Here is a 14605-nt window from a genome sequence, read left to right on the forward strand (position 1 = left end):
GCAGGGAGTCAAAAAATTACAATAAAACTGAGTGGGGGGAGGATATCAGGAATCAGCAATACATATATACATATGTGTGTATATTATGTATATATATATGCATATAGATAAAAAAAGATGGGTGGAAACACACACATATGGGTGGAGAGCACACCCAGAAATGCTCAAGACTTAGTCTTAATTCTGCAGTCAAGGAGTGAAGGGCTAAGGGGACCACATGGGGTGCCAAGGATGGCCAGGTGCAATGCAAATGCCCTACCCACTGTACTCTGGCCCAAGAAACAAATATATTTTCAAAGAACTGGACAGAGAATTTCCTCCCAGATATCTGGCTCTTTAGGAAAAAATGCAAATAAAATATTCTGGAGATAGATAATGGCAGTGGCTGCACATCACCACAAACAAACTTAAAGGCAATGATTTATACTCTTAAAATAATTCAGTTGGTAAATTATGTTATAAAAACATTGAAGACATTAAAAAATGAGTTTTTTTTCCATATCACTATATAACAAGCATTATAAACCAAACTTCACTGTGAAAAAAATATAGAAGCTTAATAAAAAAAAACACACACACTTCAGATAGCAATCATGATTCTCGCCACTACTGCTTTCTATTTAGGTGCTATGATAAAAATACATGTATCATGTAATGAACTCAACCTGTGTAGTTTCACATTGTATACTTTCACATATATATATATATACTACAATATTGCTCATAATTTATAGTTGAAAGTTGAAAGTGGCAGTAATACTAATATTTTCACCACCAAACTTAGGATTGAACTAAAATAATTTTCATTTTAAAATTAACTTTGATGCACTTTTTTCCTTTATGGCGTTTTGTTTGGGGCCACACCAGGCAGAGCTCAGTCCCTGCTCTTGGCTCTTGGCTCAGGGATCACCCTGGCAGAGCTCAGAAGACCATTCAGGGTGTCAGGCAAGTGCCTTACCTGCTGTGCTCTCTCTCCATTGGGCCCCATGATGCACAAGTTTTAAATGCATTCATTTTAAGTGTACACTTGAAATTTAATTATCTGCACCATAAAGGGAGGGTGGGGAAGTAAGGGGAAGATACTTTTCTCCACTCTGACTCAGCAACAGAAATTTTCCACTCCTAGTCCTTCACTTACTCCCTAATCCTAGCACTGCCCTCCTTCCCAGCACCCCTAACCACCATGTCATAGTAAATGATTAAAAATTAGTATTAATTTAATTCTGACTTATGCATTAATATGCACTGACACTTCGCCAATCAGTACTCTTCAACTCAGTTGAGCCCCTCACAATATTCTTCTGCATTTGATTTACTATTTACCATGAAGATTGCAGGAGTCATTCATGTTCTTATGAAAAACTTGAGTCATTTTCTTTCTATTGTTCAGTATATTATATAGTATTACATGACACAACGGACTTTGCTTATTCATTCAACTGTTACCATTAGTAGGTGAGGTCACTTGGGTTGTTTGCCATTATAAATAAAACAGCAATAAACGTACTGATAAAAATGCACCAAGTCTTTTTGCTTATGTTTTCAATTTTCTCGGACAAATATTATTGCCTCATATTAACTTTATATAAGATTGCCAAATAATTTTGTAAAGTGTGCCATTTTTCACATTTACCTGTCATCGAGAGCTTTAGGTTACATTCTCCATAACCCATATACACACATTTTATTATTTGTTATGACTAATATGTTACAACCTGGAATAGACAAAATATTCAGCCTTCTCAGGCATGTTTGTATACTTTGCGGGGAAAGAGGGCGGAGAGAGAATTTGTGCCACACTTGGCCATTCTTCATGGGTTATTTTTGGCTCTCTGTTCAGAAGTGATCCCTTGATGGTACTTTAGGGAGCTCATGTGGTGCCAGAGACTCAAATTATGGTTGGCTACATCCAAAGCAAGTCCTTACCTCCTGAACTTTCTCTCTGGCCTCCTTAGCAGGTTTTGGAAATAATCACTGTCACTGTCATCGATTTGTCTAAGAGGGCACTAGTAACGTCTCTCATTGTGAGACTTATTGTTACTGTTTTTGGCATATCCAATACACCACGGGTAGCTTGCCAGGCTCTGCCCTGCGGGCGCGATACTCTCACTAGCTTGCAGGGCTCTCCAAGAGGGGTGGAGGAATAGAACACGGGTTGGCCACGTGAAAGGCGAACCCTCTATCACTGTGCTATCGATCCAATATTTTGATGGTATACATATATACTGGGAATTGAGTGCCCCAAAAATCACTGTCACCATACATAATTAGAATTAATTTTTTTCTTGTGATAAGAACTTCTAAGACATACTCTCTCTAAATCTTTTCTTTACTGAACTAATGTGTAATATATACTGGAAATTGATTGATTATATGTGCAGATCTAATTTGGAGGTATTACTGTGTTCCATGTCTATCCTTTCACTAACACCAAATGTCTTCATTACGTAAGTTTTTGCAGACATATTGAAATTAGGTTGTATGAGTCCTACAATTTGGTCCTTCATAAATTTTACTTGACATTGACCAAAACAACCCCATATGAGTATCACATGGGTCTGTAAATGTCCTTTTAAAATCACTCTGGAATTCTAGTGAAAACAGATCAATTAAAATCTTAACCATTCAGTACATAAATATAGTACATCTGTTTACAATTTTCTTCAAGACATTCATATTCTATTATATATAATGAGATATATCTTCTATGAGGTTCTTCTCTCAGCAATGTTTTAGAGTTTTCGATGGAAAAGTCTTGTGTATATTTTAAAGGTTACCTCCAAGATTTAATGGTTTGATGCTATTGTGAATGCAATTTTTATTTTATTTTTCCAATATTCTTTGTGATGTAGAGAAATACAATTGGTTTTTGTACACAGACCTTGACTCTTAAAACCTCACTAAATTAAATTTTAAGTTCTGCTCATTTTATTATAAAAATTTTCAAAAAGGATTTTCTACAGATAAAATAGTTGTTTGCTAATAAAAACATTTTTATTTCTTCATTCCCAGATCCTATGCCTTTATTCCTATAAAGTTAAGTAATTAAGACTGTGATATTGCTACAAGGATAAAGAAATAGATTCGAAATAAAAATTCCAGAAAAAAGTCAACAATCATCCCTCCCATCCCCACACACACCCATAATTTATGGCAAATGCTCAACTGCATTGAGGTAAGCTAGTCTTTCCAATAAATAATATTGGGAAAATATGACACTCATATTAAAAAGATTATGCCCATTTCTACATTATACCATAGTGAGAAATTAGAGCTAAACCAATATTCTAAATCTAAAAGCAAAACGAAATCAAGCAAAAAACAAGAAAAACTTCTAAATTATTTTTGATGGGCAAAGATTTCTCAAGAAGGATACAAAAAACATTGTGAAAATGATAGTATGAGAATGAAAAGACAAACAATTGATTACAAATATTTACAACACAGTTAACTGATTAAGGATTAATCTACAGAAAACATTTTTAGAGTGCTGACAAATCTATATAATAAGGACAATAATTTTTTGAAAAAGTGGGTAGATACAAACATCAAAGACAAAAGAAGCGGAAAGGGAAAGAAAATGAAGAAAAAGGTTGGTTCTTAGGGATGAGGCTCTGTAGTAGAGCACTTGCTTATAAAGAAGGTTGGATTTCTAGTAACACAGACACAGGTGCACATACACTTACGCGTACACAGAGCTTTCATGTCATTAGCATTTTTGTAAATGTTTATTTTTTATAAAGTCACTAATAAGCATGGACAAGTCCCCAGAAATCTAGATCTCAAATAAATATAAAAGCCATAACAAGATGTCAAACAATCCACACTCACATTATCAATACTGCTATAACTAAAAGAACTCAAGACAAATTGGCAGAAAAGATGCAAAACAACAGAAACTCCTGCATTCTTTCTCCATCATGTATATAAAATCTGGATAAGAAAATGCTAGCAGAATTCAAGGTCTTACCCAATAAGTGAAACAGGGGAACAATGGACTCCAGAAACATAAGGACAGCCTTAATCTTTTTTTTATAGTTTATTTTTTTAATTAATTTATTTTTTAATTAGTGAATCACCATGAGGGTACAGTTACAGATTTATACATTTTTGCGCTCCTGTTTCCCTCATCCCTTCACCAGTTCCCATTCTCCACCACCAATAAACCCAGCATCCCTCCCACCCCCCAGTCCTATCTCCCCCCAGCCCACCCTACCTCTGTGGCAGGGTATTCCCTTTTGTTCTCTCTCTCTAATTGGGTATTGTGGTTTGCAGTAAAGGTGTTGAGTGGCCACTGTGTTCAGTCTCTAGTGTACATTCAGCACGCAAAAATGTATAAACCCTTCCCCCACGTGGCCTCCAACCACATTTTACTTGATGTTCCCTTCTCTATCTGAGCTGCCCGCTCCCCAGAATGTGAAGCCAACTTCCAGGCCATGGAGTCAACCTCCTGGTACTTATTTCTACTATTCTTGGGTGTTAGTCTCCTACTCTTCTATTCTATATTCCACAGATGAGTGCAATTTTTCTATGTCTGTCTCTCTCTTTCTGACTCATTTCACTTAGCATGATACTTTCCATGTTGATGCACTTATATGCAAAGGTCATGACTTCATTTTTTTCTAACAGCTGCATAGTATTTCATTGTATAGATGTAACAAAGTTTCTTTAACCAGTCATCTGTTCTAGGGCACTTGGGTTTTTTCCAGATTCTGGCTATTGTAAACAATGTTGCGATGAACATAAGTACAGATATCATTTCGACTATACATTTTTGCTTCTCCAGGATATATTCCCAGCAGTGGTATTGCTGGGTCAAATGGGAGCTCAATTTCTAATTTTTTGAGAAGCGTCCATATTGTTTTCCAAAAGGGCTGAACCAGTCGGCATTCCCACCAGCAGTGTAGAAGGGTTCCTTTCTCCCCACATCCTCTCCAACAGCAGTTGCTTTTGTTCTTTTGGATGTGTGCCAGTCTCTGTGGTGTGAGGTGGTATCTCATGGTTGTTTTGATCTGCATTTCCCTGAAGATTAGTGATGTAGAGCACTTTTTCATGTGCCTTTTGGCCATTCGTATCTCTTCCTTGGGAAAGTTTCTGTTCATTTCTTCGCCCCATTTTCTGATGGGGTTGGATGTTTTCTTCTTGTAGAGTTCAACCAGTGCCTTATATGCCCTTGATATCAGCCACTTATCTGATGGGTATTGGGTGAATATCCTTTCCCAATCTGTAGATTGTCTTTATATTCTGGTCACTGTATCTTTTGCAGTGCAGAAGCTTTTTAGTTTAATGTAGTCCCATTTGTTTATCTCTGTTTCCACTTGGTTGGCCAGTTGCATGTCATCTCTGAAGATTCCTTTATCTTCAATATCATGGAGAGTTTTGCTGACCTTGTTCTCAATGTACCTTATGGTTTGTGGTCTGATGTTGAGGTCTTTAATCCATTTTGATCTGACTTTTGTGCATGGTGTCAGGTCGAGGTCTAAGCCCATTCTTTTGCATGTGGTGAACAGCCTTAGTCTTTAAAAAATAATTTAGTAGTCCTTAGGATCTCTCATTATAAAGTATGACAATCTTAATTTTGACAAAGCCATCTTTGTCAAAATTCTTATCTTCCACCTAAGAATGCTACTTAAGTCGATTTAAAATGTCAGGAGCAAGAAATATGAATTTAAATAGAGTCCTAAGCCAAAGATATCAAAAAATGATTGTTGTCTCCAAGGCAGTTCCTCTAGGTCTTAGCCTCAGGACACTATTCTTAAGCAGAAATTAATTATATAAGTTCCAGTCATAATCAGCAGCGACACTGTCATAATCAGGAAGAGGTCACTAAAGAGTGATAAACTAATACAGATATTCAATAAAGCGTTGTTTAAGGCATACAGTTAACATTACTGTGGATTGGTAGATGCACCTATTTTCAGCAATCATCATCATAATATGAAGGTAAAAAATGCACATAACATGTTAGATGCTGTCAATGAATCAAATAAGAAGGGTAATCATAAGAAGGAGAGCTGATTGATAAGACAACATCATGTTCCCAGAAGTTAATTCAGAAAGCATTACTGTAATCGCATGTTGAGTTATGGTTTTTGAACACACCAACAGAAAACCCTCTCAAGACCTCCCAGTGTGTACAGCTGTACCACATGAGCCCTATCATTCTCAGCAAAAAGCGTACCATACCTGAAATGGAGTCACCAGCAAAAGGTATGCGTGTCTCTTACTAACTCCAAAGCAGATGGTGCCATATTTTTTTAACCTGAAATTGGTAGATAAAAGTCAATTTATAAATTAGCTATAATAAGAAATTAATAATCATCAGAACAACATACTGTACTAAAAATTGTGAGAATGTGATCACACTCTCTTACACGTATCTTATCTGAATCTCACTCTCACTCTTGTATCTAGTATATTCAAACTGTGACTTCCTACAGGAAACAGAAACCAAGGACAGAATCCTCCATGGGACAAGAAAGATTACTGTATTTATATCACAAAACAAAATGTAACAAAGAATCTCTTTTTTGTTGTCAGTTATCCCTTTATATTTGCCAGCTTATCACTGCCTACTGAAGAGTGTGGTATCTGAGAGTATCAGCAACCTACAGCTTTCGGACAATAAAGCCATGTTAAAGTTGGTAAAGGTAAATCTGTATAGTAGGTCTGTGAGAGTAAGAGCTTCTGGGTCATTCTAATACAATCTGGCAAAAGCCCTGCATGATCAGGCAATTTTTTAAAAATAATAGCCTATAAACACCCTGTGATAATTAAAGTGCTGGGGTAGAAAGAGGCTGGAATGTTGAGGCAAAGGTCTCTGTTAAATCTCTACAACTCGCTCATCAAGTTTGTGAAATGAAGGAGCACTGGGTCAGAGAAGCAATCCAAGACAGAACAAATGACGATATATTTGTCTACCACTAGATAAACTGTATAAAAAGTCAATAGGGGAATGCCAGCAAAATGGCAGTCTAGAAAGATCCACACTCTTATAACCCTGGAGAAACACCAAAATAAATACGCAGGAACTGTCTGAACCAATGTTGTTGGAGCTCTGAAAACAGTGAAAAGTGAACTACAACTGAGCCAACAACCAATCAAGAAACCATCATCTTCAAAATGGAAGGACTGTTTTGTAGCATTTTCACTACTTCGTTCTCATATCAGGTCTTCAACAGTCCTCCTGGTGTGATGACATGGCTTGTTCTTGAAATTGGGTTCTACTTTCCTCCTCCTGCCAGAGGAAACAAAGGCCTAATATGCAAATTCTGATTCATAGCCACTAGAACCAGCCTGGGGAAGACTCAAAGTACTGGTACAAAGCACTTTGGAACAAAGAGCAGGCAGTGTTTATAAAACTGTGAGACAACAAACCCACAGAAACCTGGACCTCTGAAAAAAGTGCCACCGATTACCCCAGGCCTGGAAGGAGCTGTGGAAATAAAGCTATGGAAGTATATGGGAGGGCATGTAGAAAGCTACTTGCATACTCAGAAAAGAATGAAGAAGACCTTAGGGCATATAGTCTGACAAACAAAGTTAGTAAGCCTGAGGAGTGAGTGAGTGCTTAAGCTTCAGGGTGAAATGCAAAACTGGAAAGACATCCAGCATTCAAGGAAAACTGTACAAACTTTAGCTTAAAAAGAAACAGATCACAAACAATAAGGAACAGTCTGCATAAATAACCTGGAAAAGTCTCAAAGCAGAGTATATCAGCTTCAACCGTGAAAACAAACAAACCAAATAGACAAAAGACTGGAATACATATTTCTTCAAAGAATACGGCAAACAAACACATGGGAGTATGTACAACATCCCTATCCACCAAAGATAGCCAAATCAAAAACCATTTCTACCCAATAAGACAATTACCAAAATATGTAAAATATCAAGTACCTGCTAGGAACTAGAACCATGCACACTGGTGGTAGAAATACAAAATGATGCAGCTGCTGTAGAAAACACTTTGGCAGTTCCTCAAAAAGTTGAAGTTCAATTACCTAAGAGTCGAAAATTTCAATGGTAGGTTTATAGCTGAAAGAATGAAAAGCAGGTACTCAGTGACTTAGTACTCAGTACTCAATGAAAGTTCACAGCAGCATGAATCAAAATAGAGAAAATAGAAAAATAACTCATGTCTAATAAAGAATGAAAAATTAAAATAAAGAGTTTGCGTAGAGATTTACATTGGACATTTTATAGATTTACATAAACGACTATTATCTAATCTTAACTAGGAAATTCTGGAGCTAAGGACAAAATGGAAAGGGCTGGAGTATATGACTTGTATGCGCAATACTCCAAGTTCAATCCCTAGCACCATATGCTCCCTCCATGCAAAAAAAAAAAAAAAGGAAAGGAAATGCTGATACCTGCTACAACATGAAAAAAACTTCAAACCCATAGTGCTAAGTAAAAATATACCAGAGAGCAAGAACAAATATTGTCTAAATGCAAATTCACAGACACAGAACAGGAGTTAACAGAGGAAGTGGAGAGTTTTTATTCATGGCTAGAGTTTTAAATGGAATTAGGCAAAATTTTATATGGAATTAGGCAACTGTAACATTAAAACATACACAAAGTCAGTATTAATGGCTTAAAGGCCACTTCATGACTACTGCTCTAAATTGTATGTCATAGTATCTCCAAGAAACAAAAACCAACGTTCTATGGACATTTTAAATATTCAAAGAGAAAAACAACTGTTGACTACTGCCTAAAACTGCTGACTATAGCCTGAATAATTAATTACATAGTCTTTCAAGGAAGTTCATTATGATCTCACTAGCTTCAATGGTTTAATCTACACTGCTAGAACGAAAAGTATCTTGTACAAATCAATGCAGAAGACTAGAGAGAAAGTAGCAGGTAGGGTGCCTGCCTTGCATGTGCTCAACCCAGGTTCCACTTCCAGTGCCACATATAGTCAGTCCCCTATGCCCGCCAGGAGTAAACCCTGAGCTCAGGTCCAGGAGAAAGCCCTGACTGAGTATTGCTGGGTATGGCTCAAAAAACACAAAACAAAACAAAACAGAAAACAGAAATTGATGCAGAAAGCTGAGCAGCAATCTGAAAATATTATGGAGACACTAAAACATTTAAAAAAAAAAAAGCTGGGGAAATTCCGTCTTAAGAATTCATAAAGTGGAGGCAGAAAGAGGGTACAGGGGTAAAGGTGCATTCATAGCATGTAATTAAAGCAGATTCTATCTCTGCTAGTTCACATAGTCCTCCTAGCATTACCAGGGGAAACCCTGGAAGTTCCAAAGTATCAATAAGGTAGCTGAGGTAATCCTAACATTCCTAGGCCCAAGTAGCACCACATCCTCGGTCCTTGAGCCCTAGAACTGAACCGTCAGGCTTCATGACACCAGAAGCCTTCAAACTACAGGAAGCCTCTTTTTTTAAAAAATTTTTTAAAATTTATTTATTTTTTCCCACAGGAAGCCTCTTGAACATTACTTTGAAGACACCCAAAACCCCCCATCCCCCCCACACACAAAAAAAAAGCAAGTAGGCCATATAGCTAAAGCTATACTTGTACTAAAGGAACCTACAAATGAGTAATGACTAGAATTCATACCCGCTTTATTTGTAGATTTACTTGTATGAAAAAAAAAAGCAACTGCCAAGAATTCAACTGAAGATTTAGAACAGAATATAACCTATCAATTTGGGCTACCTGGATATGTTCCTTTTGTTATCTATGTATAAAAATAAACAAAGAAATAAATTATTCTATTCATAGCACATTCCTTATCATCCACAAAGCACTACCCTCACCAAAAATTGGAATGGTCAATTAGAGCATTTGTTATTTAAAATCTTGGAAGATCAGAGCACCGTGCAAACCAGCTTGGTGTTCTAAAATTAAACAGCAGGGGTAAGAGTGAGAACTCACTCAGGTTTCTTACATCTACAGTTTGCATTAAGGGAAAGGAAAAGATACAATTCATAATTTATACATATGTATATATATATTGTGTATACATATATATATATGTCACCTCACAAAATTTTCTTTCTGCCAGATCTATTGGCCATAACCAGGATAACAGTGCCAGCAGAAAGGATATTGCTGTATGAGACACATCATCTGAAAAACTCAACTTGACTAAACATGTATATTCCCTACGGTACCTTTGGAGAGGCTCAAGCCTTTACCCTACATAGTTAAATTTGATTAACTCAAAGTGCTATTGCATGTTGGGATCCTGCTGGTACTGTCCCTGAACTGTCTGGCCAGTGCCACCTTGCTGAGCAATCCTCCAGGGATTCTCCTCGAGGCGACAGGGCTTCAGAGACACCTCTCCAGAGATGGGGGAGGACAGCACCAAAAGGGGCGCAGTTGCCCCATAATTTGTAGTCTCTGTAGTTCAGTTAATAGAATTTGCCGAAACATTTGTCTCTCCATAGTTACCAGCAGCTCAGGCTTAACTTTGGGTCACTTTCTCCCTGCAATTAACTGAATTGCCTATTACCAGTGCAACTATTGATACCACCCACTACAGTGCTCTTGAGGCACTCCCAATTTCCTGATGCTTATGTTTAACTTCTCCTTTGTGCCTTACTTTCCCCTGTCTGTTAATTGTTTATTGAATTGTTTTCCATTCTATCCCTGTCCTCCCCACCCTGCACGTATCACAGTTTCTCTTTTCCTACATTAGCACTGTTTGATTTCAAGTCATCACGGGGCATCTGCATGTGGACCCGGTTCTTCTGTCCATCAGCTGAGGGAATGACTTTCAGTTCCAAATGCACCAGGGGACGTGGTCACTACAGGAAGGTGACAGTTACATATCAAGCAAAAGACATCCCTATATGTCTTTTTAATTATTATTATTTAATTGGGAGGTGTGTAGATTTGGTCATACCCAGCTGTGCTCAGGTCTTACTTGTGGCTCTGTGATAAGGGAGTACTCCTGGTAGGGCTTGCGGGGACCACATGCGACACTGGCCCAGCTGCATGCTGAGGCATTAGTCTTACCCACTCCACTATCTCTCTGGGCCAGCCCTGTAATTTTTTTAACTGAAAAATTATACATTTTCCAGGGAAGAAATGCCAATGTTGCTGTAATTATTTGCCTTTTGAAGAGGCAGAGTGGCCAAATCAGAGCATTCCACTAGGAGAGAGAAAATACAGGTCAAAATAAATAGGTGGAAAGAGAAAGAAATGGTGGGAAATGGTGAAGGCCCAGGGAAATAGGCTACAAGAAAAGAAACCACTTTTCTGAGAACTTCTCTGAGCAAATAAGAAATAAGAGATAAATAAGAAACTGAAGCTGAGAGAAAGCAATTTATCTATTAATAAAAATGAAACTAACCATAACTCATTATGACAACTACCTGAAGACATTTGGAGAAAAATATATGATAAAAAAAAGTTTCCTCAGTGACTCACATATAGGCAAATGAGGAACTTGTTCTGAGTTGCATTTTTGTTGGCTATGCTTTTCTGTATTTGTAACACTTTACACAGATTGCACCTTTGAACCAGATGGGATGGACTATTAAGAGGCAGCACTGGACTATATTTCTCTCAGTCACGGTCACTCCTGTGGGAGAAAGTTACTATACTACGAGGAAAACTACTGCCATAGCTTTACCTATTTTGTAAAGCATGTTGCTTTTTCCCCCTTTGGTTGTGGAGGGCATGAACTCAAAATGGATTATTATCACGGTTAACATTCATGGAATTCAAGTGGCTTCTATAAGTGGATATGATATACTATGAAAGCTACATATTACTCATAGGTTCACCCCTGGAACACAGAATAGCCTTGTGGTTTATACAGACTAATTTTTATTTGAAAGTGAAAGACACTTGATTTGCAAATAAAATCATTGACTCCTTGGTCACAAAATAATTTGAATGTATACATTATATTTAAATCAGAGTTAAGCCACAAATTTATGGTGACTAAGTCAACACTAGCCCCAACAATAAAGGAGACACTAAGAACCTTAGGGATATAGGGATGGACAGTACAGCACGTAGGACGCTTGCCTTGCACATGGCTGTCCAGAATCCCATATGGTCCCCAGAGCACCTCCAGGAGTAATTCCTGATTACAGAGCCAGGAGTAGGCTCTGAGCATTGCTTGGTATGCCCCTCCCCCCCAAGAAAAACAAATAAAAAAAAGCCCACAAAAAACAAAAACAAAATTACTGAGCTTAACTCAAGTGCTGGTGTAATCGGCACTTCATCATGTTACCCCAAATATGCACTAGGGGGTGCTAACTTTCAGAAGCTGGTAAAGACAGGAAAGATAAGGCTACACACTAGTCAACTGAAAGTCTCATTAAGTTAATAAAACAGTGCTCCTTGTACACCTTTACAAAACTGTTCACAATATTCAACCTAAATATATAAAATTATATTAGTCAACCCTAAATCAATAAAACTATGGAAACTAAACTCAATTTATAAGATAACTAAGGCTGAAAAATAAAAAGTTCTATCTTATGTAAAAAGTTAATGGGGGGGGGGTCAGAGAAACAGACAGGGTACAGCAAGTAGGGCACTTGCCTTGCCCAAGGCCAGCCCAGGTTTGATCTCCACACTGCATATAGTCTCCTGAGCACTACTGGGAGTGTTTGAACACCAACAGCTATGCCCCCCAAAATAAAAATAAAATAGAATTAAAGTTAGTTAGTAGTTAGTTACTAGTTATTAGTTATTAATTGTTAGATATTAATCATTAGTTTATTATTGGAACTTTGAGTTAGTTCCAATAATATGACAAACCATATTATCTAGACTAACCACAAAAACAACAAAATATTGCACCAAGGGCTGGAATGGACAGTACAAAGGGCAGGGCGCTAGCCTTACACCTGGTTAGTCAGGGTTCTTTCCACAGCATCCCACATGGTCCCCAGCACACTGCCAGGAATAATTCTTGAGTGCAGAGTCAGGAGCAAGCCCTGAGCATCACCAAGTACAATCCAAAAATAAACAAAGAAAATATTGGACAAAATATAACTAAACAGAATCTATAGGTCCACTGAATATTGCCTCTTTGTCCCAGGTCAAAGATTCTGCTTCATAGCACCATTTTTTCCCCACACGAAGCTTTCCACCTCTCCACTCCTTCCTCTGAGCACTGAGTACTGGCAGCGTCTTCAGAGGAGCCTGCCAACTGAACACTGCTTCTTTATTAAAAAAACAAAAACCTTTGCAGGGTTGGCAGAATACTCAGAGGATCCAGAGCACATGCTCTGTAAGCACAGTTCCAGGACACTCTGAGACTCCAGCACTGCAAGGCCCCAAGCACCACCAAATGAAACCCACAAAATAAAAACAAAAACAAAAACCCTTTATATTCGGGGAAAAAAAGTAATCTGATAACATGTATTTTAAACAACTGATAAGAAAAATACTTTAAGAACTGTGAAACATTAAAAATCGGTCCCGTGAATTTGGGAACTCCGAAGGGGTGGTGGGGAGTTGACAATGGAGGTAGGATTGAGGCTAAAACATTTTATGTATAAAACTCAACTATGAACAACTTTGTAAATCAAAATTCTTTAATTATATATTTTTTAATCCAAGAATCTTGCTAGTCAGACTTATTTTGGCCATTTATGCTGATTATCTTTGCCTTTCCAACAACACAAAACCTCTCAGTAGAAAAGAACACAACTTTATTGAAAAACAAAATGAAAACTTCTATGTACTACTCTAAACCTATATAATAATGACTTTAATACTATTGTAAACTATGATACCTCGATTAAATATTAAAAAGCTTCAAACCTAAATAGCCAGAGATATTATGATAACCATGATTGGAAAATTCAAAATTATAGAGTACCTATTATTCTATTCAAAGAGAATGAAGGCAAGAAAGGAAGTCAGAACTCAGGGACAGAGTATGAGTAAAGCAATCTATGATTGGCCACTAGACTAAAAACTGCTATAATACATTAGAGATAACAAGATGCCAGTTAGCTTAGATTTCCTCAAGTCAGTCTTTACTGGTAATTTGAAAATACTTCTTCATAATCTACTGCACACACACACACACACACACACACACACACACGGTTGTGTTCAGTTAAAATTTATAAAATAACTCAAGGTATTTCTCTGATAAATATTACTGTCTACTTCTGAAATGCCCAAGTATGCTTTCCAACAAACTGTTGGTACAGAAAATATACATACAGAGGGAAAAAGAGTCAGATAGACAGAATTGAAAATGTCTTTCAAAGTCCTTGTCAAATATTTTACAACTCGGGAGAAATTACCTTTAGTAGTTTTAGGGTTTAAAATCAGTTTTTCCCTAACCCTCCTAAATAAATGTTCAACTAATAGTAATAGTTTGAATGGGGCAGTCACTTGCCTCTATGGAGTTCTATCTACTCACAAATACCTATATGAGATCTTGCCATAATGCATGTTAATTATTCACTTATCTAGCCTTCCCAATCTGCTTGAAGGAGGTTTTATTTTTTACTGCTGTGCCTGACACAGAACTGCATAGTGAATTTTGATAATTTCATTTTATAGATAAGGCCCTTAAAAAAGTTAACTGAACAGATTATAATCTTACAACTAATAATTAGCAAAACCATTCAATGTATTCTTATAAAT

The 14605-nt window shown here is 37.2% G+C and overlaps 1 protein-coding gene across 3 annotated transcripts in view; it reads right to left on the bottom strand.

The window, feature by feature from the left end:
- MIPOL1 (mirror-image polydactyly 1) overlaps positions 1-14605 on the bottom strand; it is a 294074-nt gene that overhangs the window by 257439 nt on the left and 22030 nt on the right. Inside the window, exons 2-3 of one of the 3 annotated variants that reach the window (XM_055133475.1) lie at positions 7900-8037; positions 6187-6262 (exon numbers count right to left, since the gene is read on the bottom strand). The exons of 1 other annotated variant lie outside the window; for it this stretch is intronic. The gene's annotated coding sequence lies outside the window, so the exon portion shown is untranslated. The remainder of the gene's footprint in view (positions 1-6186; positions 6263-7899; positions 8038-14605) is intronic. One more of the 3 variants, XM_055133474.1, reaches the window with a different exon arrangement.

The sequence above is a fragment of the Sorex araneus genome, chromosome 3 (assembly GCF_027595985.1).
Source record: "Sorex araneus isolate mSorAra2 chromosome 3, mSorAra2.pri, whole genome shotgun sequence".
Classification (NCBI taxonomy): Eukaryota; Metazoa; Chordata; class Mammalia; order Eulipotyphla; family Soricidae; genus Sorex; species Sorex araneus.